This window comes from Puma concolor, chromosome E2, assembly GCF_028749965.1.
Source record: "Puma concolor isolate L17-30 chromosome E2, mPumCon1.1.hap2, whole genome shotgun sequence".
Classification (NCBI taxonomy): domain Eukaryota; kingdom Metazoa; phylum Chordata; class Mammalia; order Carnivora; family Felidae; genus Puma; species Puma concolor.
Window position 1 is genome coordinate 46,029,911 of NC_141681.1, and position 27,373 is coordinate 46,057,283.

Here is a 27,373-nt window from a genome sequence, read left to right on the forward strand (position 1 = left end):
GTAGAAGTGATGGCACACCACTGCTAAGATTAAGTTATAAATGATACCTCTTCTGTCTTCAAGGTGTGGTCACTCGCTCTCTCTCTGTCTCTCTCTCTTGCTCTCTCTCAAATAATTTACTCTGGGAGAAGTTAGTTGTCATGTCATGAGGACGCTGACACAGCCTATGTAGAGGCCCATGTAGCAAGGAACTGAAATCTGCCAACAGCCAGGGAGGAACTGATACCCTCCCCATCCAAGTGGGTCATCTTGGGAGCAGATCCTGCAGCCCTGGTCAAACCTTGACATGCTGCAGGCCTTGCCAATAACAGATTGACTGCAACTGCATGAGAGACTCAGCACTCTAACCAGCAGCTCCCGTATTGTTGACTTTCAGAAACTGTGTGAGATACTAAATGCTTGTTTTAAGCTGTTGAGTTTGGGAGTAATTTGTTATACAGCAATAGATAACTGATGCTGTGGTAAAAATACTATAATTGATGTCTTTGGATTTCTTAAAGACGTCCTTAAACTTGTGAGATTTTTCTTTCAGATCAGAGAGGATTATTAGCATTTTCCTCTTGTCCTGCATGATGGAGCAATCATTGCTCTGCTGGAGCCAAGTTAGTGGAAGAAAGACTCTTGGAATAAGATTGCAAATTTAGATACAAAACTATTTCATGTCCTACAGGGCAATAAAAACCAAACCTTTAAGGTTATCTTTTCTGTAAAAAATCAATTTGCATCTGTAATAGACTAATAGATGAAATGCATCAATTTTTTGCAAGTGAATACCTAGCTATGCATATGCATAGTCTGAGTCCTAATTAGTAAAAAGCCAATTACACCTGTATTCCACTAGAGTAGTAAGATCCCAAACTGGTGCAATTTTATTTTATTTTTTAATTTTTTAAAACATTTTTATTTATTTTTGAGAGAGAGACAGAACATGAGTGGGGGATGGGCAGAGAGAGAGGGAGACACAGAATCCGAAGCAGGCTCCAGGCCCTGAGCTGTCAGCACAAAGCCCAACATGGGGCTCAAACCCACCAACTGTGAGATCATGACGTGAGCCAAAGTCAGACGCTTAACCTACTGAGCCACCCAGGCACCCTCAAACTGTGCAATTTTAATCCCCAGGGTACATTTGGCAATGTCTGGAGACAGTTTTGGTTGTCACCATCTGGGGGGATGGGAGGGGAAGGATGGGCAGAATGCAACTGGCACATTGGTGGGTAAAAGCCAGGGATGGATGCCCCCAACCATTCTACAATGCAGAAGACAACCTTCCACAACAAAGGATTATCTGGCCAAAAATGTGAACAGTGCTGAATTTAGAAAACCTTCACTAGAATGGCTTATTAGACCTTGGGTCAACTTTTATTTAAAAAAACATTTTTTTTTTAATGTTTATTTTTTAGAGAGAGACAGCGTGAGCGAGCACGAGTGGGGGAGGGGCAGAGAGAGATGGGGACACAGAATCCAATGCAGGCTCCAGGCTCTGAGCTGTTAGCACAGAACCTGGCATGGGACTCCAACTCACCAGCAGTGAGATCATGACCTGAGCTGAATTCGGACGCTTAACTGATGGAGCCAGCCAGGTGTCCCAACCTTGGGTGGGTTTTTGGACCATGCTCTGGTATGACTTTGAAGAGTCACACAGGATGACTTAGTAATGTTTCCTTATTTCCTAGTTTTTTAAAATAACTTTTCTTAATGCAAAATTGGCAAAATACTGAGAACTTAAATCTGGATAATGAGTACATAGTGATTAATCTTTTTTCTCTGTTTTTGTAAATATTTTTGTGAAAAAAAGAAAAAACTGTAAATTCTTATCTTTAGCTTATGGTCAGTGCCATGTATGAGGGACCATGACTGAAGATCATGTTTAGATATAATGTTTAAATCTAAAGATGTTCTTCTTTTACAACTTGGCCCCTATACTCTGCCTTTCTCTTAAGTCCAGTGCTTCTGAATTCTAGCTAAATCTTAAAGTCACTCAGAAACTTAAAAAATACCAATGATTGGGATCCATTCCCAGCAATCCTCATTTGCTTTTCCTGAGGCAAAGTTCTATTTTTCTTTCTTTTCAAGTTTACTAGATGTGGGAAATTATGGACTCACAACCTAAATCAATTAAGGAACCTCAAATTTGATTTGAGTTGGGCTGGCTAATACCTGGCAAGATGAAGGAGAGTCCACACTGCAGGTGGGCATACCAACCTTATGCTTCTGCCTCCACAAGTAACTTTTTAGGGATAATGACCAGCAAGCTGTCATAGATAACAAGTCATGCAAGGGAAAAGAACCACATGAACGAGACCTAGCAGAAAGAGTAGAGGGGTGCCTGGGTGGCTCAGTCGGTTAAGCATCTGAATTCAGCTCAGGTCATGATCTCATGGTCCGTGGGTTCAAACCTGTATTGGGCTGTGTGCTGACAGCTCAGAGCCTGGAGTCTGCTTTGGATTCTGTGTATCCCTCTCTCTGCACGTCCCCTGCTCATGCTCTGTCTCTCTCTCTCTCTCAAAAATGAATAAACATTAAAAAAAAAAACAACCCAGTAGACAGTATGGTTGACCCTTGAACAGCGTATGTTTGACTGCATGGTCCACTGATCTGTGGATTTTTTTTCCGATAAACACAGTGAAGTACTGCAAATGTATTTTCTCTTCATTATAATTGTCTTAATAACATTTTCTTTTCTCTAGCTTACTTTATTCTAAAAATATAGTATATAATACATATACAAAATATGTGTTGTTTGACTGTTTATGTTATTGTTAAGGCTTTCAGTCAATGGTATACCATTAGTAATTAAGTTTTGGGGAATTAAGTTATATCCAGATTTTCAACTCTGATTGGGGGGTCAGCACCCCTAACACCCCATATTGTTCAAGGGTCAACTGTGTAAGCAGATCCGTCTAAACAGAGTAGTTTTGGACTGTCGATGTTGCTTTAGTTTAGCATGAGACAGATTGTGAGCAGGGGAGGGGCAGAAAGAGGGAGACACAGAATCCAGAGCAGGCTCCAGGCTCTGAGCTGTCAGCACAGAGATCAACACCAGGCTTGAACTCACAAACCATAAGATCATGACCTGAGCCAAGTTGGATGCTTAACCAACTGAGCCATGTAGATATCACCATAAGAGAAGATTTGATGAAAGTAAAAAACAAAACCATAGAACCTTCCAGAGAAAAAAAAGGGCTTTCAAAGGAGCAACCATTCCACCAAGAAAAAGCAAAGAGATAAGCAATTGGATATCATTTTAAAGTGAAAGAAAAATAGAATGCAGGTAACATCACTAGACAACAGGAATGAAAAGGCCAAGAGCTAAGAATGAATGATCCCATTGTATGTAAGGCATAGTGAAACCAAAAGTTATTTTGTACAAAGAAAATATCAACAGAGAAATTTATAACAATAGCATATATCCCAGAAGAAACATATATGTTGATGAGAAAAAATGATTTCAATGATAACAGAATTCTATGAATTTCATTTTGATTTTGTTTCTTCCTAGGACTTACACAAAATAAACATGCATCAGGATCCTCAAAGACAAGAAAAGATTGAGAAAACGTGGAAGGTGGCAAAGGCTAAGGAGAAATAACAACTGAATGTAAAGCAGATCCTGGATCAGAAAAAAAGACATTAGTGGGAAAATGGCAGAATTTCCATTAAGATCTGCAGCTCAGTTTATAATGTTGTACCACCGTGAAGTTCCTGTTCTCAAAATATCTACAATTAGTTATGTGGTTCCCTTTAGAGCAAGAGGGCTTGTGAGATGTTATGAAGACTGTACATGGCCTATTGTTGTACCTCTTCTATAATATGAAAGTGAGTTGACAGTGAGTATTCTTGTTATGTTTATATTCTTTGTTTTTGTTTTGTTTTGCTTTATTTATTTATTTATTCATTCATTCATTCATTCATTCATTCATTCATTCATATCTCTGGCAGACTCCTTCAGGGACAATCACATTCACACATTCAATGAAGACTTGAGACAAGGATCCTACCGCACATCCTAGGCTCCCCTTGCCACCTCTTCAGACTGGTATGGAGAGAATGTGGCTGGTAGGTTGGGGGCAGGGATATGAAGGTCCAAGTCCCTAAGTGATAGTGTCTATTGTAAATAGACACTCATAGGTATTGTGAGACCAGTACCTCCTTCAGACATTGAAAAAGGACCCCAATCCTGGCCTCAAACTCCAGGGGTTACCGACTCTTTGAGCACAGTCCTAGAAATAGTGAAACCACCCCACCTCTTTTAGCTGTACTTGGGACTGGTCATGGAGAGTGCCATCTCCTGACTTGGGCACCTTGGTGGGCCAGCACCTCCACAGGGCCAATTCTAAAACTTCTACCGAGGGGGGCCATGCCTCTTAGAGCACTTTCCTGGAAATGCTGCACCTGCCCTGTCTTATATCACCAATTCCTTACCCCAATTCCTTTCAGATAACTGGACCTGGCTCTTGAGGGTGCTATCTCCTGAGTTGGATGTAAATATGGGTGGGCTAGCGGGCACCTTACTTCTTCCACAGGAGCAAATCTTCCAAGAGGCCTTCCTGGAGCCAGGGCTCTTTCCAAAGTAGTTGTCCTCCTGGGAGAGTCTTGCCCCTTGTGACAGGGACTGGCTGGACTTTCCTTTAAAAGATAGGTCAGGGGCGCCTGGGTGGCGCAGTCGGTTAGGCGTCCGACTTCAGCCAGGTCACGATCTCGCGGTCTGTGAGTTCGAGCCCCGCGTCGGGCTCTGGGCTGATGGCTCAGAGCCTGGAGCCTGTTTCCGATTCTGTGTCTCCCTCTCTCTCTGCCCCTCCCCCGTTCATGCTCTGTCTCTCTCTGTCCCAAAAATAAAATAAAAAAAAAAAATAAAAAAAAAAATAAATAAAAGATAGGTCAGCTATCTGGTGCCATTCTCCCTTTGCCCTGAATGTACGAACTAATGGAGGGGGCCACAGGAGGCCTTGGTCTGAATTCCTTGAGAACCTCTCCAAACAGGAAGGCATAGTTCTGTGAACTTAAAAGGCAGTTCCAGAAAAATAGAGTGTTTGTCTTCCTGGAAGAAAGAAGATGCTCCAGGTGCTTTCTGGTTTTCCAAGAGTTCTCTGGTTTTTATCACAGACATGCCTTTTCCTTCCCCAGGCACACTCTGCCAGATAAGATTCTCAGGCCTTACCTTTCCCCAGAGTACAAGGTGCTGTCTATCACTAAGGGTTCCTGATGGAAGACCCTACATAGTGTCCCTCTCCCACTTGCCTATTATCAACCTCTTCACTTAAAAAAATCCTCCTCAGCTTTCTGCCTGTACAAGAGTTTTCTTCCTCTTGGAGAGAAGTGGGAAAGCCATGATATTGGACAGTATTTAGTGGAGGAAGAATTGAAGACTATATGGAACCAGTTGAGAATTTATCCTCCATCTTCTCCAGTGACCTGGTTTCAAAAATTAGGCAAGGTAGGACCTGCTTTTCTCAGGTGTGATATGACCAGGATTTTGCTTTGCCAAGTCCCATTGATGGCTTTTGATGGTTAGTTTGGATTAAGAGGCAGGGCTTTATGGAGACAAGATAGTTAAAATTGTAGTGAGGACAAAGTATGAGTTGAAGTTTCCCCACCTGAGTTGGTTTCTGGGCAATGACAGCCTGATGTGCTTCATGGAAAGATACAGTATGGATAGCTTGCCTAACAGCCTGATGTCCACACTTTGATTCTAGCTGAGATGGACTCCTAGCTGAGATCTATACCGCTATTGGACATATGGGCTACTAACTTCAAAAAATTGTGTCAGGGGTTGTGCGCCCTGACAATGGTGGTTGGGGATGAAGTGGTTATAACCACTGTGAAAAGGAACACTATGGGAAAGAAATGTTTTCTTCCTGGCTCTGTGGCTTTTGCAAAGAGTTACCTGAAAGGCTTTCCAGGTTCTGCCCCTTCCCTGTGTTGGAGCTTCCATTATGGCATCACTCCACCTCTATGTTTGTAAAAAATCATCATACACTTAAAGGAGTAGCAGTGTGCTTTGTTTGAGTGAATTATATTTGAATGAAATTCTGAGTGAAAGACAGTTTACTGATACAGGGGAAGTACAAATATAAAGTCAGTCATAAGTGAAAGACACAGAAAAGCAGTGGTCAACTGGACAGGAAATGGAATCTCTTTTATGAGTTTAAAAACAAGAAAATAAACCAAGGAAATGAGAAAAAGATACTCACAACTGAAAACAACGAAAGAAATGGCCTGAGCAGACAGGTTTAAGAACAAGTGGACATAGGAGAAGGAAAAGTGAACTCCCTGGAATATAACATGGACTATAGAGGAGGAGAGAAAGGGCAATAATGCTTCCCATAGGTCTTCCAGAATCCAGGCTCTTTCTTCAGTGGCTATCCTCCTGACATATTCTTGACCTCAGTGTCAGGAACAGCCAGCCTCCCTTTGACAAAGCTGGCAAGTCCTGTGGAGCTCCTGTCCCTCTGCCTTGTATCTGTAGCCTCAGAGGAGGGCTTCGTCTGAATTCCTGTAGTCTGGGGCATCTAGTCTCCTGATACCTTTCTTATTCTCTAGTCCCAAGACCAGTGCCCCTGGAAACAATAGCTTGGCCTACCTGAAGGCTGAGGTCCAGAGAAGGGAGTGGGATTTGCCTACCCAGTGGGTTTCCCAATCCCTATGTGGCCACCTAGTGTGGCCACATTTATTTAGCAAGTCTTTCATGGCCCTTTGTCTTTACAAGGATTTTTCCTCCTCCTGGAGGGAAAGTCTCGAACTGTGATGGGAGACAGTATTTTGTGGAGGAAGAAAAGTAGGCCTGGTTGGTACCTTTGATGTCCTCTCCAGACCCCTGTTGACAGACTGGGCCTGGTTGGAGCCACTTGTTTCAGTCAGGAATACAGTCCAGTGTGGCGGTTGGCTGTGTCTGGGGGTGCAGTGTTTGGGGTGAGAGACAGTGGTTTTTGAAGAGAGAAAGAATCCAACACCATACAAAGAATGACGTATGTTTGGAGATTGGCCTGCCTGACTTTGTTTTGGGTCAAGACACTATGTGTGAGTCTTAGAGCTGACTCTGGTTCAGGAGAGCTTGAGGGTAAGGTGCCTAGAGTGTGGACTTGGATCGTGGCTGTCTCTGAGTCTCAGTTCAGGCATACACCACTAGAGGCCACCACTGACTGGAATCCTGCATGTCGGGACATCAGCACCTCCATGGTGCTGATACCCACAAAAGGCTTCTAGCAGTTCTCTAGAGAACCCTGAGGAAAAAGAAGCAGTTTCTTCTAGTCCCCAGTGATTTTTCACTCATAGTTTCCTCAGAGACTTTCTGGGTTCCATCCCCTCCAGTGTTTGAGGTTCTGGTGACAGCAGCAAACCACCTCCAAGGACATCTGCCAAATGTTGTCAGACACCAAATGGAAAGGCAGTGCATTTTGTTTGATGTGAATTATGCTCAAAGACAGTTCCTTGGTAGGGGCAGGGGAGGTAGGGACATAGATTCAGTCACAGAAGAGAAATGCTCAGGCTGGACAGGAAATGAAATCTCTTCTAGGAGTTTAAAAACAACACAAAAACCAGGAGAAAAGAAAAAAAAAGTTTTGCCCATGACATACAAAAAATGTAAGTGATGACCTCAGCAGAATAGTTTCAGAAGGAAAAATGAACCCACTGGAATACTAACACGTCCCCTATAGGAGGAGGAGAGAATAATGGAAATTGCTGAGGAGCAAACACAGGCACAGAGAACAGAAAGATCAAGTTGAATAGGTGTAGAATTGGGATCCAGCAAGGGAAGATGGAGGAAGAAAGTGTATGTCTGAGGCAGTATTTGGATACTGCAAGACTGACAGTGACCCCAAGCCATGCGTGGGCAGCAAGAAGAAGCCCCGGAAGGCTCACAATCAAGAATTTCATATACAGGACCACAAGAAGAAACATGGCTGGTGCCAACCCCAAATCAGACAAGATTGCAGTGGGTGGGGAAAAAAAAGAAAAGAAAAAAAAAAAAGAAAAAAGCACATTCCAAGTAGCAACGCTCCTCTGGAAAACGCCCCTCCCACCTCCACTTCTACTCCCCCAAACTCAAACAGGGACCGGCTTCCCAGTAAGGAGTGGAAGCCAGAAGATGAAATGCTGGAAGTGGATCAGTGGTAAATTTGCCATCAAGTCAGCCACGGAGTGGATCATACCCTCCTAATGTGACTTGCCTCCTGTGGATCATGGCACAATGGTTAGGTGAGATATATGAATTTTGGGAAGGGGGGGTGAGGTGGGGCCTTAAAGAGTGAAAAGCACCTTCTTTGACCTCTTTCCTCAAAGTCTGAAAGGCATTCCTGAGCAGGTCTTTTTGTATTCTTGTGTTTGGAAAGTTGCCTTTTAGGATGGAGAGGGGCTTCCTACAACTGCTGGTCTGAAGCCATCGCCAGGTCAGGCACACCTTAAGAAAACCGAGGACAAACGAGGAGGAAAAAAATCACACTCAGCTACACAGCCAAACACAGCAAAAACAGCTACAAGGTCACTAGGAAGAATGGGGACTGTAAGCATCCCTAGGCCTAGATGACAAGTCCCATCCCTCCACCCATACTGGGCAGCTCATTGGCTTCCGGCTGGCTCTGGCTCCAGTAACTGAAGCCTGCGAGGGAGCAAATTGGCCCGGAAGCACACAGGGGCAGTCCCATCTCAGGGTCAGAGGGCAGACCCCTTCCAGAATCATCCCAGGCACACTCGCAAGGGAAGGGATACCAACGCTACTGTTCTCATCCTGCTTGGTCAGTCTAGCTTGGCCCTCCCTCGCTCCCTCTCTTCTTTCCTCCCTCCCTCCCTTCTTTCCATCCGCTGGACCCACTAGAAGACAGAGGACAGCCACAGCCTGTGCCTCAACCTGTCCAACACTACCGCCAGAGGGCGCCCCCGCCCCCTACAGTTTCCGCCCTTCGTTTAAGAATGGTGGTGGTTCTGGGTGAAGCTGGCAATATCTGTTGCCCGCACTTGTGCAGTTGGAGGGCGGGCCTCAACCCCGAGTTGCTGGGCTCCTGGAGCGTTGTGGGCGGTGGGGAGGGGGTGAAAGAGGAGGGTGTAACCTGGGAGGTGGGGAGGGTGAGCCTGCTTTACTCTCCTCGGTTCCCCTAGATCATGGGCCTCTGGATCACAGCCGTGGCCGCCACTACGGCCATGCCGGCCAGATTTGATGGCCAGATGCAGACACTACAGACTGCATACACTATGGACCGAAATCCAAATGGAGCGGGTAGGAATGGGATCTGATGTAAGGCCAGGTGGGGTGGGGATGATATCTGGTGAGTGAGGTAATAAAGATCCCATAGCCTTGTTACCTGAAAATCCATTTTCCCTGAGACCTAGATGTGGGTAGAGGAGTCCCATGCCCTGGCACCACACATCGGAGCTTCTGCCTCTCCCAGTGGCTTTCAGGAATCCCTTTCTGCAGGTCTGCAACCCCACTGCCCCCCACCCCCCGGAAAAACAGCCTCTTCCCTAGTGTACATAGGCCCAGCTGTGGAGGGGCTCCCTCCCTGGTGGGGCACACCAGTTGCTTAGCACCTGCCTCCTCGGACGGGGGGATGGTGCTTCCCAGAAGCATTCCAGGACCCAGGGCTCTTTCCTCAGTGGCTGGCCGCTGACGGATTCTTGACCCCTCTCTGTCAAGGACAGTCAGCCTCCCCTTGACAAAGCAAATAAGTCCTGTGGTGCATCTGTAGACTCAGGGGAGGGCCTGAGTTACTTCTGGCCCTGGTGTCTAGTCTCCTGATGACTTTCTTGTCCCCTCGTGTATTTCTCCTGAGTGCCATAGAAAGCAGGAAAGCACAGCTTGGGCCTGCATGAATGCTGAGGTCCACAGAAGAGGGCGGGATTTGCCTGCCCAGTGAGTTCCCATGGCCTACCTGGTGTGGCCATATTCATTTGGCAAGTCTTTCATGGCCTTCTGTCTTCACAGAGATTTTTCCTTGCAAGTTATTATACATGCTGTTTATTTTTCACTTGATTTTTGTTTTTCTTACATGTGCTTTCCTTCTCCATGTATGTTTTCCCTGATAGAGATGTTCATGGGCCTTTTATTTTCATTGATTGATGGCAGCCCATGGCAGTGAGAGAGCATTGGTGAATTCAGACCCTTCCCAATACCCCTTTTCCTCCGACCTAGTATATACATAGGCATTTGGCAAGTCTTGGTTTGTCCACATTTTAGTGGAGTTTCTTTCTCTGTAGGAAATAGTAAACCTTTATTTTACATATTATCTGCTGGGGGAAGAATTAAGCTTAGATAGAATTAGATTCCATTTATAGTTGATCTTGAAAGATGTATTTTTAAAACAAAGCAAGGTAGAAGGTATTGGTTCTAGCCATTAGGTGAGCAGAACTTGCACTAAGAGAATATCAGGCATAGGTATTAACTATTTTTTAACATAGAATTTTATTTTATTTCACTTTTTTTTCACATTTATTTATTAATGAGAGACAGACACAGAGCCTGAGCAGGGGAGGGGTAGAGAGAGGGGGAGACATAGAATCTGAAGTAGGCTCCAGGCTCTGAGCTGTCAGCACAGAGCCCGACACAGGGCTCAAGCTCACAAACTGTGAGATCATGACCTGAGCCAAAGTTAATTGCTTAAACAACTAAGCCACCCAGGCACCCCTATTTCACTTTTTAAAGTTTATTTATTTATTTTGAGAGAGACAGAGACAGCACAAGTGGGGAAGGGGCAGAGAGAGAGAGAGAGAGGGAGAGAGAATCCCAAGCAGGCTCTATGCTGCCAGCATAGAGCCCAACATGGGGCTCGAACTCACGAAACTGTGAGATCATGACCTGAGCCAAAACCAAGTCAGAGTCTTGCCCAGTTGAGCCACCCAGGCACTCCTGTAACAGAGGACTTTAGATTAAGAGAATATAGTAACGAGAACTGTGTTGAAGCCTTTGAAATTTAACTGTGTCAGTTTGTGTCAGATGAAACTCTTATGTGCCTTTGGGAGATAGCACAACTTGATGGTTAATAGTCTGACTCTGGAATTTTATTCTGGGTCTTAATTCTAATTTGGTCATTTGCCATCTGTGGTCACTTGGGCCATTCACTGAAATTCTCTGTAGAACTGTTTTGTCATTTCTAGAATGGTGGTTTGGTAGTAAAGTGTTCAAGTTTACCTAGAAAGAGGTATTTTTTTTTCTCCTTAGCTCCTACTTATTTTTACCTCTTTGGAATATTTTGCCTGGTAAATGTCTTTGTTTACGAGCGGCTTTGTGTTAGGCAGGGATTAACAAGGTTATTTGGAGTACAGGCCTTAGGTCAAGCCAAATAATAACAACTAATTTACATAGAGGCTTTGGGTTACACTAACAATGTGATTCAGGGTCTAGGCTTTTGGTCACATAACTGTCAACATCCAGAGGGTCTGTAAACATAGACAATATTTTTATTTAGTAGGCAACATACAGACAATCATCCATGGAGTTTTAAGAAAGACTCTGATACCAATGCTCAAGTGAGCTTCTTTATATTTTTTAATTAATTTAATTTATTTAATTCAAGTTAGTTAACACAGTGTAGTATTGGTTTCAGGAGTAGAACCCAGTGATTCATTACTTCCATATAACACCGAGTGCTCATCCCAACAAGTGCCCTCTTTAATGCCCACTGCCCATTTAGCCCTACCCCCTACCCACCTCCCCTCCAGCAACCCTCAGTTTGTTGCTATAATTAAGAGTGTCTTATGGTTTGCCTCCCTCTCTGTTTTTATCTTATTTTTCCTTCCCTTCCCCTGTGTTCATCTGTTGTGTTTCTTAAATTCCACATGTGAGTGAAATCATATGATATTTGTCTTTCTCTGACTGACTTATTTCGCTTAGCATACATAATACATTATAGTTCCATCCATGTTGTTGCAAATGCCAAGATTTTGTTCTTTTTGATGGCTGAGTAATATTCCATTATATATATCTGCCACATCTTTTTTATCCATTTGTCAGTCAATGGACATTTGGGCTTTTTCCATAATTTGGCTATTGTTGATAATAACACTGCTAAAAACATTAGGGTGCATGTGCCCCTTCAAATCAGCAATTTTTTTAAGTCTTTTGGATAGATACCTAGTAGTGCAATTGCTAGGTTGTAGGGTAGTTCTACCCTACTTTTTGAGGACTCTCCACACTGTTTTCCAGAGTGGCTGCACCAGTTTGCATTCCCACCAAAAGCATAATAGGGTTCCCCTACTCCACATCCTCACCAATAGCTGTTGTTTCCTGAGTTGTTAATTTTAGCCATTCTGACCAGTATGAGGTGGTATCTCATTGTGGTTTTGATTTGTATTCCCTGATGATGAGTGATGTTGACCATCATTTCATGTATCTGTTAGCCCTCTGGATGTCTTCTTTGGAAAAGTGTTCATGTGTTCTGCCCATTTCTTCACTGGATTGTTTGGGTTTTTTTTGAGTGTTGAGATTGATAATTCTAAATTTCTTCTTTAATTTCCTGGTTAACCCATTCATTCTTTAGTAGGATGTTCTTTAACCTCCAAGTATTTGGGGGCTTTCCAAATTTTTTTCTTATAGTTGATTTCAGTTTCATAGCATCTGAAAATGCTACGAAAATAGCATTTTGTTATCTGAAAATATGCATGGTATAATCTTGATCTTTTTGTACCTGTTGAGGGCTGATATGTGACCCAGTATGTGATCTATTCTGGAGAATGTTCCATATGCGTTCAAGGAGAATGTGTATTCCGCTCCCTTAGGATGAAATGTTCTGAATATATCTGTTAAGTCCATCTGGTCCAGTGTGTCATTCAAAGCCATTGTTTCCTTGTTGATTTTCTGCTTAGATGATCTGTCCATTGTTGTAAGTGGGGTATTAAAATCTCCTATTATGGTATTATTATCAATGAGTTTTCTTTATGTTTGTGATTAATTGATTCACATATTTGGGTGTTCCAAGTTGGGGCATAAATATGTACAATTGTTAGGTCTTCTTGATGGAAAGACCCCTTAATTATGATATAATGCCCTTCTTCATCTCTTGTTACAGTCTATGTTTTTAAATCTAGTTTGTCTGATATAGTATGGCTATTCTGGCCTTCTTTTCATCCCCATTAGCATGAAAGATGGTTCTCTATCCCTTCACTTTCAATCTGTAGGTGTCTTTAAGTCTAAAATGAGTCTCTTGTAGGGGCGCCTGGTGGCTCAATCGGTTAAGCGTCCAACTTTGGCTCAGGTCATGATCTCAAGGTTTGTGAGTTCGAATCCTACATCGGGCTCTGTGCTGACCGGTCAGAGCCTGGAGCCTGCTTTGGATTCTGTGTCTCCCTCTCTCTCTGCCCTTCCCCTGCTAATGCTCTTTCAAAAATAAATAAACATTAAATAAATAAATAAATAAATAAATAAATAAATAAATAAAATGAGTCTCTTGTAGGCAACATATAGATGAATCTTGTTTTTTTCTTATCCATTCTGATACCATATGTCTTTTGATTGGAACATTTAGTCTATTTACATTCAGAATGATTACTGAAAGACCTGAATTTAGTGCCAGTGTGTTACCTGTAGAGTTGGTGTGTCTGGTAATGTTCTCTGGTTCTTTGTAGTCTTTGTTGATTTGGTCTTTTTTTTTTTTTCCACCCAGAGAGACAACCCCCCCCCCCCCCCCGCCCTTAAATTTCTTGTGGGGCTGGTTTAGTGGTTTAGTGGTTGAATGGTTTAGTGGTCACAAACTCCTTTAATTTTGTCTGGGAAACTCTCCTATACTGAATGACAGCCTTGCTGGATAAAGAATTCTTGGCTGTATATTTTTACTCTTCAGCACATTGAGTATTTCCTGCCATTCCTTTCTGGCCTGCCAAGTTTCAGTGGACAGGTCTGCTGTTAACCTTATGTTCCATTCTTGTAGGTTAAGCACCTTTTGTCCCTAGCTGTTTTCAGAATTCTCTCTTTATTTTTGTATTTTGCAAGTTTCACTATGATATGTCATGGTGTTGAATTTTGTTGATTGTGAGGGGAGTTCCCTGTGCCTCTTGGATTTGAATGCCTGTTTCCTTCCCCAGATTAGAGAAGTTCTCAGCTATCATTTGTTCAAATAAACCTTCTGCCCCCTTTTCCCCATTCTTCTTCTGGGACTCCCTATGATATGGATATTGTTTTGTTTCATGGAATCACTTAGTTCTCTAAGTCTCCCCTCATGATCTAATAATTTCCTTTCCCTCTTTTTCAACTTCATTATTTTCCATAATTTTATCTCTATATCACCTATTCTCTCCTCTGCTTCTTCAGTCCTCATTGTCACTGTATCCAGTTTGTTTTGTATCTCAGTTACAGCACTTTTATTTCATCCTGACTAGTTCTTAGGTCTTTGATCTCTGCAGCAAGGATATTTCTGGTGTCTTCTATGCTTTTTTCAAGCCCAGTTAGTAATCTAATGACTATTGTTCTAAATTATTGTTCGGATATATTGCTTATGTCTATTTTGAGCAATTCTCTGGCTGTGATTTCCTCTTGATTTTTCTTTTGGGGAGAATTCTTCCATCCTGTCATTTTGGCTAAGTTTCTGTATTTTGTGTGCTTTAAAATGTTTTGTGTTTCCTGAACCTGAGAGTACTGCTGCATAAAAAAGGGGTCATACCCTGTCCAGGGCCTGGCACTTCATGAAGTGTTTCTGGTGTATGTTGTGTATACTCTGTTGTTGCATTTTGGCTGCTCTTTCCTCCTGGTCAGTCCTCTGCAGAGTTCCTCCATGCTTCCTGTGGTGGAGTGTTTGGACCTTTAACTAGATCCAAACCTTTGATTTGTTTGTTCAAGTAACCTTGGTAAAAAGAGGGGAGGGAGAAAAAGCCTGATCTCAAAAAAAAAAAAAAAAAAAAAGAGAGAGAGAGAGAGAGAGAGAGAGAAAAGGAAAGGGTACAAAAAACCAAACAGAGAATCAAAAAACTATAAGGCTGATTCCAAAGAAAAAGAAAGGAAAAGAAAAGGAAAAAAAGAAGGAAGGAAAAAGAAAAGAATTTTAAAAACTCTGATCCAAAAAAAGAGAAAAGGTAATAAAAAAAACAAACGAGAAACTACAAGCCTGATTAAACTCATTAAACAGCAGCTCTCCATTCTGCCCTCCCCCCAATCTCTCGCAAGCTCTATTCTAGTTGCAGTCTCTATAACAGATACCTCATTTAAGTGCAATTGTACAGTATTTGTCTTTTTGTGACTGGCTTATTTCACTTAGCATGATGTCTGTAACTTTTCCCCATGTTGTATGTAGCACGTGTCAGAATTTCCTTCCTTTTTAAGGCTGAATAATTCTATTGTATGTGTATACCACATTTTGTTCTATTTACCTGGCAATAGACACTTGGACTGCTTCCACCTTTGGCTGTTGTAAATAATGCTGCTATGAAAATGGGTGTACAAAAATTTCTTTGAACACTCTCTTCAGTTATTTTGGATATATACCCAGAAGTGGAATGGCTGGACAATATGGTGATTCTATTTTTAATTTTTTGAAGAATCACCATACTGTTTTCCATTGCATCTGTACCATTTTACATTACCAACAGTGCATAAGGATCCCAAAATCTAAATATCCTCACCAATACTTGTTATTTTGTTTTTCTTTTCTTTTTGATAGTAGCCATTCTAATAGATGTAAGGTAGTATATCTCATCGTGATTTTGATTTGCATTTCCCTGGTCAGTGATATTGAACATCTTTTTATATTCTTATCGACCATTTATATATCTTTAGAGAAATGTCTATTCAAGTCCTTTGCTCATTTTAAAAGTGGGTTGTTTGGGGTTATTGTGGTTGAGTGGTAGGAGTTCTTCATATATTCTGGATATTAACCTCTTATCAGGTATATGATTTGCAAATATTTTCTCCCATTCTATGGGTTGCCTTTTCACTCTGTTGATTGTGTCCTTTGATGCACAGTTTAAACTTTTTATGTAATATAATCTATTTTTCCTCTTATTGCTTGTACTTTTGGTATCATATCCAAGAAATGATTGCCAGATTCAATGTCATGAACCCTTCCCCTATGTTGTCTTCTAATAATTTTATAGTTTTACACTCTTACACTTAGGTCTTTAATCCATATTGAATTAATAGTTTTATATTGTGTAAGGTAAGGGTCCAACTTCATTCTTTCACATGTGAATATTCAATTTTCCTAATCCCAAATTAGATTCCCCAAATCCAATTTTCAATTGTTTGTTGAAAAGATTGTTGTTTCCCCCATGGAATGGTCTTGCAGCCTTGTCAAAAATCAACTAACTATACTGCAAGGTAATTTTCTGGGCTTCTTATTCTTTTTTACTGGTCTGTATGTCCATCTTAATGTCAGTACGACACTGTTTTGATTACTGTAGCTTTGTAGTAGGTTTGAAATCAGGGTGAGACCTCTAACTTTGTTCTTTTTTTTCAAGAGTTTTTTTGGGGGGCATTCAGGGTCCCTTAAGATTCCATATGAATTTTAGGATGGATTTTTCTATTTTTACAAAAAATGTTACTGGAATTTTGATAGTGATTGCATTGAAGCCACAAGGGCCAGTTCAACTACAACACTGGTTCCAAAAAGGGAACCTGAGCCCAGGTAAGTACCTCCAGCCATTTATAGCATCACTATTGATAGGTTGAGACTGGCGCAAAATAGTATTCTGTATATGTCTGTTAGGTTCAGCTGGTTTATAGTGTTGATCAAGTCCTCTGTTTCCTTACTGACCTTCTATCTGGCTCTTCTATCATTACTGAAAGTGGGAACTGAAGTCTACTATTGTAGAGCTGTGTATTTCTTCAGTTCTATCAATGTTTGCTTCATAGATTTAGGACCTCTGATATTTGTTGTATATATGCTCATAATTGTATGTCATCTTAATTGACCCTTTTATCATTATATAATGTCTTTTTTTTTTTGTCTCTTGTAAGAATTTTTGAGCTAAAGTCCACATTAGCATAGCTACTCCTGCTGTCTCTTGGCTACTATCTACCTGGAATATCTTTTCCCATACTTTCACTTTCAACTTATATATGTCCTTAGAGATTTTCAATCTTTTATAGATGGCATATAGTTGAATATTGATTTTTATTTTTATTTTTTAATTTCTTAAAAGTTTATTTTGAGAGAGAGAGAGAGAGAGAGAGAGAGAGAGAATGAATCCCATGCAGCCTCCATGCTGTCAGCATGGAGCCTGACCCAGGACTCAGTCTCACAAACCGTGAGATCATGACCTGAGCCAAAACCAAGAGTCAGTCTTTTAAATGACTGAGCCACCCAGGCACCCCTGAATCCTGAGTCTTAAAAACCCATCCTGTCAATCTGTATCTTTTGATTGGCAGTTTAATCAATTTACATTTAAACTAATGTAAGGACTTACTTTTGCCAAATTGTTATTTTGTCACAGACTTTGTTTTTTTTTTTTTATTTTTTATTTTATTTATTTATTTTTTTTCATACAGAAGGATCTCTTTTATTTATTTATTTTTTTTAATTTTTTTTTCAACGTTTATTTATTTTTGGGACAGAGAGAGACAGAGCATGAACGGGGGAGGGGCAGAGAGAGAGGGAGACACAGGATCAGAAACAGGCTCCAGGCTCTGAGCCATCAGCCCAGAGCCCGACGCGGGGCTCGAACTCACGGACCGCGAGATCGTGACCTGGCTGAAGTCGGACGCTTAACCGACTGCGCCACCCAGGCGCCCCTGTCACAGACTTTGAGTCAGAGTTCCCTCTTGTCCAGCAAGAGAGTGGATGCAGAATTGAATACGAGAGAGGCTAATGTCCAGGAGGAGACGAGAGCCCCAAGTAAGGGTCCTTGCTCCATATTTATTAGGATCAGAAGGCTTACAAACATGATGGACATGCAGAAAGAGACAATAAAACACTAACCATTAATTCATGTGTGTGAGAGAAAGGGGATTTCAAAGGTACGTGGTGTTAGGGGTTTGGTCAATACAAATCAAAGTCCCGGCGCTGAGTAGATGGCCGTTTACTGCAGCCACCAGGCACTGTGTCTGTTTATCTTAACTTGTCTAGGGGCTAACCCTGCTGCCTCAGGGTTAACAAGGCATTTTTCTTGCTAATTAGCTCTGGACATTTTTACCCTGCCACAGGGGCTTTCTGCTTCTACCTGTTCACAGACACTTCCATCCTGTGGAAGTGACTTTTCGCTCTATGCTTTCTTCTACACTGGTGGCACTTTCTCCCTGTGCTGGCTTTCCACCCTAAGCCTTGTTAACCCATTGGTGAAAGCTCAGGGAATTCTTAAGCTTATTCCTCACATTATTTGTTTCTGTAGATCTTAAAATTTTTTGTCTTTCATTTCCTCCATTTCTTCCTTTGAGTTTGGCTTTAAATGTAGAACACTGAAAGCAGCTGTTTTTGCACATCCTTGGGATACTCTTGGGAAACATGGTACTAAAGAATGTGAGTACAAGTCAAAAACTATTCAGGATTACCCATGTTTCCTTCAGCTTTAGAGGAGAGCTCAGAGGGGGGAAGAATCGCAGGCTCACTGGGAGGTGTAAACCACCACAAGCCCAGTCAGCAGTTGTGGCTTGAGGGATGAAAGTCATCTGACCAGGCTCCATGTTGCCCCAGAGCAGTTGTCCTCTGTGGTATCCTCAGCACATAGCATAGTACATGGCACACAATATGAATTCAATAAGAATTTGGTAGGTGAATAGAGAAATTCCACCAATAGCTCTGTCTGTAGGCTTCATCTAGTGACTAGCACACAGCAGGAGCTCAATAAATAGCAACTGCTATGGGCAGTTGAGATGGTAGAGTGGTTAAGTCTCTGATATTTGGAATAAAATAAATCACAGCAACTCCACTTATGTGCTATTGGGGCTGAGTAGGTCACATAACCTCTCTGAGATTCAATTTCCTCATATGTAGGATGAGAATTTACATCATGGGGTCCAGTGGGGATTAAAGAAGCTAATCCATGAAGAGCCTAGTATATGCTGAGTGCCCAGCAAGTTATAGCTATTGAAATTAATATTATTACCAAAATGTTAAGTAACTCTGGTAAACACTGCTGTTTTCATTCCAGGATCTGCAAAACGAGGACTGAACAGATCACCTCCATATTTCTTCCACGCTATAATTCTATGAATTGGAAATGGTGAGATTTTGTTTTTCTTTTTCTTTTTCTTTCTTTCTTTCTTTCTTTCTTTCTTTCTTTCTTTCTTTCTTTCTTTCTTTCTTTCTTTCTTCTCTCTCTCTCTCCTTCCCTCTCTTTCTCTTTTGCAATGGGGGTTGGAATATAAATGTCACAGAGAATTTTGGAAGATAAAGTTTTGAAAAGCCATAGAAACGTTCAAAGAGAGGCCAGGAAGATGACCTGTATGTGTGCTAGGTCTTCCCAGAAAGTAAGATCAGATGAAGTTCCCTTAACAGTCACCCAGACTCCTGGGTGCCCACATCCCTATCAGCTTTTGGAGAAGGACCATCTCCTCCCCAGGCCTCCCTGGGTCCTGGGTGATTTCTGGGTCCTGTGGACTTAGGGGCACATCTTTTATGTTCTGCTTCATCTGTCTCTGTATCAAGCTAAAAGCATTGCCTCCTGTTGCCTTCAACACTCGTGCTCAAGATGCTGGGGCAGCAGAGGGCTCTGTGCCAGGGAACACCCAAGGCACTCTCCAAAGCTCTGGGTCATATATCAGTTCTGTATGTCCATGTGACATCAAGTCCGTAAGCTCCTGGGTCTGACCCTCTCTGTTCTAAGGTTAAATTCCAACCATGTAGCTCTGTGGGGACACACAACATGCTTTCCCTTCCCCTCTTCTCCACACCTCTTCTACCTTTCCTCACATCTTTGACCAAAAGCACCCTTTCTGCCAAAATTATTCAGAATAAATGAGTATTCTCCCCTCTCTTTGTCTGCAGAGGAGACTTCAGTAGGATCCATACCATAGAGTTGTGAGGGGTGAATGAGAGAAGCCATGTAAAGCATGAAGCCCAGGAATAGGAACAGTAAGCGTTTGAGAATGGAAACTGCTGTTACCATTATCATCAACAAGAAGTGCAAAAAGTCCATTTTCCTAAAAAAGAAATTGTATATTTATAGAAACCACATTGTTTATCATTTATGATCAGTTTTAAAGACATAAGAAGTTTTAATATTGGTGTCAAATGTGAATTTTCTTTATTAAAATATAAACAAAAATAAACCCATGTGTCAGCTGAGAGAGGGGGATGTTTGTTATTCAGTGGGCCACAGAGGGACCTTGTTTTATTTCATGTTGTCATGGTCTCAGAGAAACCTTGTCTGATATGATGTCTGTGAGATTGTTTATGTCCAACAGGAGAAAAGAATGGCCTGGTAGTGAACATCAGCCCTGTTTCCAAATGTTGGGGGAATTCCTTTCTCACAACTTTTCATTCACATTCATGCAGCAGACATTTAGTGAGCACCTACTAGATGCCAGGCCACGCAGCAGTGATGGTGAATACAGGGGTAAACAATACTCTCTACATGTTAGACTTCCCAGCATGCAGGAAAAGAGCAGGGGTAAAGTTAGAAAAGGGGAAGAACAGGTGCAGCCATCTGAAGGGCCAGAGAAGATTCCCTGAAGAGGAAGTCATACCAAGTAGGAAAAGCACGGATGAGTCTGGAGGTGGGGGCAGCCTCTGGGGAAAACTAGTGCGTTTCTAACAGAAAGGGATAGTTTTAAGAGATGACGCTGCAGAGCTAGGCAAGAGCTAAACCTCTGGTAAACCTTAACAATGTTAAGGATTTTCAAGGTATGTGGCTTAAAAAAAAAAAAAAGGAAAAGGAAAAGAATAAGAACAAAAAGGCAAGTGTTTTATAATTTTTAGTACAAACTTTGCTTTACTATGCAGATCTTTAAAAATATTATGTAGGTGGTAGAGATATAGATCTAGATACTGATATATCAGCATAACAATATATCTAAAATATATTAATTTTTAAAAGTAAGTTTCTTAAGAGTATGTACAAGAGGCTACAATTAAAAAATATAAATATGGACACCATGAATGCCCAAACACAAGGTGACCCTAAATCTAAGGTACTTTTTCCAATGCAGTAATATTTCACAGTGAGCCAAGAAGATTTTGTTGGGATTGTCCTGATTGTATAAATTTTTAGGGAAATGAAATATGTAATTATAATATGTATTAGTTTAGATGAATTATATATTTAAATTGAATGAATAATATATAAATTTTGGTCTTCTCCAATTTCATGTTTTGAAAAAAGATTTTTAACTCTACAAGTAGCAGTGTTTTTCTCATCCCCAAAGCAATTTTTTGATAATTTTTAAATGTTTATTTATATTTGAGAGAGAGTGCACATGCATGCACGAGTGGGGGAGGGGCAGAGAGATGGAGACAGAATCTGAAACAGGCTCCAGGCTTGGAGCTGTCAGCACAGAGCCCGACAGGGGGCTCAAACTCACAAGATCATGACCTGAGCTAAAGGCAGACACTTAACCAATTGAGCCACCCAGGCACCTCCCCCAAAGCTGTTTTTGAGGTTTGTAAGCCAGTTTTCCAGGGTCCATCATTTTCTCTTCTAAGTAGAATAAGAAGTGGAATCTGAACATTATTGACAATGATGCATTCATTGCATGCATTCATGTGACATTAATACATTTTTCTATTTATCCTGTAGATACGTATATATTTTAAGTAATGTCTACACTCAATGTGGGGCTCTAACTCATGACCCCAGGATCAAGAGTTGCATGCTCCCCCAAATGAGCCAGCCAGGCACCCCTGTAGGTGTATATTTCTTATCTTCACAATATCAAAATAGGATTTCCTATTTAAATAATTGTTAAAATACTTGTGTGCAATGCTATCCAGTCTATGCAAATGTACAGTCATCTTCCCAGGAATAACTGCCAAATCTGAACTAAGTTTCTCTGCCACTTGTTTGACTAATTTCTCTTCCTCCTCCTCCTCCTCCTCCTCCTTCTTTTAGAGAGAGTGGGTGGGGGGGCTGGTGGGGAGAGGGGCAGAGGAGAGAGAAGGGGAATCTTAAGCAGGCTGTATGCTCAGTGCAGAGCCAGACCCAGGGCTCAATCCCACGACCCTGGGATCATGACCTGAGCTGAAATCAAGACTCAAACACTCAAACCGACTGAGACGCCCAGGCGCCCCTGTTTGACTGATTTCATAGGGAGACCTCTTTAGGCCTCAAATGAATGGAAATCCTTTAAGGTCAATGAATCTTCTCCAAACTGTCCTATTATCTTTAAAGTCCTTCAGATAACTGCACCCTCTCCCATGAAAGACTTTTTAAGAACTCACATGTAAGACTCCTCACTTTTTGCTATGGGGTAATGGGGTAGGGAGGACTCACCTAGTAATAAGAATGGAAGAACATACACCCAAATATAAATGATCAGGATCCTTTGGTGATGGGATTATATGGATGGTTCTTATTTTCTTCATTCTGTACATCTGTACTTTCTTTTTTTTTTTTTTTAATGTTTATTTATTTTGAGAGAGAGAGAGAGCAAGAGCACAAGCAGAGGAGAGTCAGAGAGAGGGGGAGAGAGAGAATCCCGAGCAGGCTCTGCACTGTCAGCACAGATCCTGATGTGGGGCTCAATCTCACAAACCATGAGATCATGAGCCGAAATCCAGAGTCAGATGCTCAACTGACTGAGCCACCCAGGCACCTCTGCACATCTCCATTTTCTAATTTTTCTACCATGAACATGGATTAGTCATATAATAAGGAACAAAACAAGCAATAAAAATTGTAGGTGCCTTTTGTTTGTTTGTTTTAAGAAATTGTTTTCTGGCCCCAGACCCTCAAGCTTAGCCCAAGCCTCTGCATCCCTTCACTCCAGGCAGGAAGCACCTCCACACCCTAGGAGCAGATGTTATTTACCTCCTGTAGGGATCAAGGTCTCTTCTTCATGCAGTAGGAAATGGGGAAAGGGAAGAGGCCAGCTCCAGGACACTTGAAAATTCCTAGGCTGAGTCTGAGGCCCACAGGAATCCCCCATCTCCCAGTCATTGTTCTTGTCAGCCTCAAACAGAAAGAGAAAATTCCACCTCTACAAGCTGAATTTCAATTTGCAAGTGTCAAGAGAGCAGGGAGAACTGCGGGAGGCTGGCTACTGAGCATAAGGCAGCCCAGGGCATGGGAACAATGTGCTGCAGGGAAGGTGCCCCTTCATCCTAGGGGGAGGAGGATAAATCCCTCTCTACCTTTACATGCTCTCCCTCCCCAGCTCTAGTCTTCTAGTTTTCTGGAGAAAGGCTAGACGGTGCCTTCTTCAAAAGAGTGGGCAGAAGCAGAGAGGATTTATTCAAGGGGTGCCCCGAATAAATTAAATTTATTCAATTTAAATATATTCATGATTCCTGCAGAAATGGAACCTTCCCAGAACATGGGTGAGACCCCTGTAGACATGCTGGATACCCTCCCGGGGTAGAGCCCTCAGCCCCACTGAAGGGTACTGGAAGGAGGAAGTATAGGATACCCGGCGGGGAATCAAGTGGTTCCTGCAGGATCAGTGCCTCCACAATGACCAAGGTTTAGACCAAGACTTCAGGGTGCTAAAGGTGGTGAAGTAAGTATTTGTGGACCCAGCGGGTTTCAAACCCAGCTCTTTCCCTTTGGACATTTGAGGACTTGGGGGGTGGAACTGCTTCATCTCTTTAAGCCTCAGATTCCTTTTTACCACTTGTTATAGGAAATAAGTGTATTGTCATCATCATTGTTTTCATATTGGGGATCCAGTTCTATGAGTTCCAAGGAATTTGGTGGAACAGGTATAGCAGTATAGCAGGTCATTATAATAATTGTGCTTTTTGTGTGTGGTTTAATGCTTCTTTACCTCCAAAGTTATAAAGATATTCTCCTACATTTTCTTCTAAAACAGCTTGTTCTAAAATGGTTTCTTCTGGGAAAATAACTTACAACTCAACTTTCAAGATGTCATGCTAAATGAAAAATGTTTTAACTATAAGTCTAGATTTTTCTTTATTCTGCTAAAATGAAAATAATGTAACACTAACTTAAATTAAGTAAATCAGGCTTTAGCTGGAGGAAATAATGGCTGCCATGTGTGAGGCTGAAAAGGAAGGACACACAGCTTTAAAAGATCTTAAAAAGCAGAAGCCAAAGGGGCGCCTGGGTGGCTCAGTCGGTTAAGCGTCCGACTTTGGCTCAGGTCATGATTTCGCTGTCCGTGAGTTTGAGCCCCGCGTCGGGCTCTGTGCTGACAGCTCAGAGCCTGGAGCCTGTTTCAGATTCTGTGTCTCCCTCTCTCTGACCCTCCCCCGTTCATGCTCTGTCTCTCTCTGTCTCAAAAAAAAAAAAAAAAAAAAAAAAATCCAAAACAGACACAAGTAACCATCCTGGTCTTCAAGGATCACCAATTTCCTTCTAAGACACACATCATAATTGGAACAATGCAGTTATCGACCTGCCAGATACTCAATGCTACAGGGCCAGAAACAGGAAAAGTCAGTCTCAGTTAAATACAGGTCAAGAGCCAGATGCTGGAAAATGACAGCAAGTATTTAAGCAGGAAGCAGTGTGATGACTTTGGCATTTAGGATAAGTCAGGCAGTGGCATATTAGGTGGATTAGAAAGAAGCTAAATCCAGGTGCTGGGCTAGGAAGCCATGACAGTAAAACCAGGCCTCAGAAAGGCCTGGAATTGTTATGTAGGTAAAAGTTGGACAGAGAAAAAGAGAAATTCAGGGCTATTCTGAAGGGGAAAAAATAAAATCAGGGTGGGTTTTCATACTTGAGTTGAACACTCACTATAACCACTTCCCTAGTAAACCAGGGGATTTGGGGAAGAGAAGTGACATAGAGTCTGGGAAACTCTCAAAATTCTAGCCCTCCTTCCACTTCCCTTTATTATATTCCTACTACTGAGTGGCATCCCTGGGCTGGGCCACACCTATGTAACCCCCAGAGCTGCAAAGGAAGGGGCTGGTTTTGACCTAATTCACAGATGAGGGAAACAAGAGAACTCCCTTCCTTTCCGGGCCAAAGTTGCTCACATTTGGTTAAGAAACTGGACTCACTTAGGCCTGAAAGTCAGAGCATCCAGTGTGGAGTCCAGTCCCAAACTGCCAGTGACCTAGCGGCAGTTCTGAGCTGGAATTTCCTAATTTTTGGCATGAGCTTTAGCATGAGGAACTTGGTCCAGCTCCAAAATACCAAGATTTAGGGAAGCAGACTTCTCAACAGCAACAACTAGAAGCCAGGAGTTAGCAGAATCATATCTTTATTATTTTTTTTTAATGTTTATTTTTGAGAGGAAGAGAGTGTGCAAACAGGTGAAGGGCAGAGAGAGGGGGGGAAGGAAGATCCAAAGCAGGCTCTGCACTGTCAGCACAGAGCCCGATGAGGAGCTCAAACTCACCAACTGTGAGATCATGACCTGAGCTGAAGTGGGATGCTTAACTGACTAAGTCACCCAGGCTCCCCCCAGAATAATATATTTAAAGGGTTGAGGTTAAAAATCCAGAACTGGGCATCTAGGAAATGAGCCAAGAATGATGATAAAATATTACAAATTAAAACAAGAGTTCACTACCAAGAGACATCATTAAATGAACCTCAAAAGAATATGCCTCAGGAAAAATGAAAATGATCCCAGAAGGACAATTTAATGCGCAACAAAGAATGGTGAGCACACACAATGGTAAACATGTATGTGAATAAAAACTAACTTTTGGAAAATATTAATTAACACAATACTGGAGAGAGGGAAGATGGCGGCGTAGGAGGACGCTGGGCTCACCGCGCGTCCTGCTGATCACTTAGATTCCACCTACACCTGCCTAAATAACCCAGAAAACCACCAGAGGATTAGCAGAACGGAGTCGCCGGAGCCAAGCGCAGACGAGAGGCCCACGGAAGAGGGTAGGAAGGGCGGCGAGGCGGTGCGCGCTCCACGGACTGGCGGGAGGGAGCCGGGGCGGAGGGGCGGCTCGCCGGCCAAGCAGAGCCCCCGAGTCTGGCTTGCAAAAAGCGGAGGGGCCTGACGGACTGTGTTCCGACAGCAAGCGTGACTTAGCGTCTGGGAGGTCATAAGTTAACAGCTCTGCTCAGAAAGCGGGAAGGCTGGAGGACAAAGGGAAGGAGAGCTGCTGAGCCCCCGGACGACAGAGCTCAGTTTGGTGGGGAACAAAGGCGCTCGCCAGCGCCATCTCCCCCGCCCATCCCCCAGCCAAAATCCCAAAGAGAACCAGTTCCTGCCAGGGAACTTGCTCGCTCCGCGCAAACACCCAACTCTGCGCTTCTGCGGAGCCAAACCTCCGGCAGCGGATCTGACTCCCTCCTGCTGCCACAGGGCCCCTCCTGAAGTGGATCACCTAAGGAGAAGCAAGCTAAGCCTGCCCCTCCTGCCCCTGTGCACCTTGCCTACCCACCCCAGCTAAGATGCCAGATCCCCAGCATCACAAGCCTGGCAGTGTGCAAGTAGCCCAGACAGGCCACCCCACCCCACAGTGAATCCCGCCCCTAGGAGAGGGGAAGAGAAGGCACGCACCAGTCTGACTGTGGCCCCAGCGGTGGGCTGGGGGCAGACATCAGGTCGGACTGCGGCTCCGCCCACCAACTCCAGTTATACACCACAGCACAGGGGAAGTGCCCTGCAGGTCCTCACCACGCCAGGGACTATCCAAAATGACCAAGCGGAAGAATTCCCCTCAGAAGAATCTCCAGGAAATAACAACAGCTAATGAGCTGATCAAAAAGGATTTAAATAATATAACAGAAAGTGAATTTAGAATAATAGTCATAAAATTAATCGCTGGGCTTGAAAACAGTATAGCTGACAGCAGAGAATCTCTTGCTACAGAGATCAAGGGACTAAGGAACAGTCACGAGGAGCTGAAAAACGCTTTAAACGAAATGCATAACAAAATGGAAACCACCACGGCTCGGATTGAAGAGGCAGAGGAGAGAATAGGTGAACTAGAAGATAAAGTTATGGAAAAAGAGGAAGCTGAGAAAAAGAGAGATAAAAAAATCCAGGAGTATGAGGGGAAAATTAGAGAACTAAGTGATACACTAAAAAGAAATAATATACACATAATTGGTATCCCAGAGGAGGAAGAGAGAGGGAAAGGTGCTGAAGGGGTACTTGAAGAAATAATAGCTGAGAACTTCCCTGAACTGGGGAAGGAAAAAGGCATTGAAATCCAAGAGGCACAGAGAACTCCCTTCAGATGTAACTTGAATCGATCTGCACGACATATCATAGTGAAACTGGCAAAATACAAGGATAAAGAGAAAATTCTGAAAGCAGCAAGGGGTAAACGTGCCCTCACATATAGAGGGAGACCTATAAGACTCGTGACTGATCTCTCTTTTGAAACTTGGCAGGCCAGAAAGAATTGGCACGAGATTTTCAGTGTGCTAGACAGAAAAAATATGCAGCCGAGAATCCTTTATCCAGCAAGTCTGTCATTTA

The 27,373-nt window shown here is 42.6% G+C and overlaps 2 long non-coding RNA genes across 11 annotated transcripts in view; both read left to right on the forward strand.

The window, feature by feature from the left end:
• LOC147573568 (uncharacterized) overlaps nucleotides 1-27,373 on the forward strand; it is a 39,204-nt gene that overhangs the window by 3,819 nt on the left and 8,012 nt on the right. The window contains exons 2-6 of one of the 10 annotated variants that reach the window (XR_015245145.1): nucleotides 3,500-3,827; nucleotides 3,940-4,056; nucleotides 17,654-19,071; nucleotides 19,836-19,922; nucleotides 23,301-23,513. This is a non-coding gene — a long non-coding RNA (uncharacterized LOC147573568). Of the gene's footprint in view, nucleotides 1-3,499; nucleotides 3,828-3,939; nucleotides 4,057-17,653; nucleotides 19,072-19,835; nucleotides 20,070-23,300; nucleotides 23,514-27,373 lie in introns of those variants that run through there. The other 9 variants (XR_015245150.1, XR_015245152.1, XR_015245153.1 and 6 more) reach the window with 9 other exon arrangements.
• LOC147573569 (uncharacterized) lies at nucleotides 4,067-5,982 on the forward strand. Its single transcript, XR_015245173.1, has 2 exons — nucleotides 4,067-4,639; nucleotides 4,878-5,982. It is a non-coding gene; the product is annotated as an uncharacterized LOC147573569 (long non-coding RNA).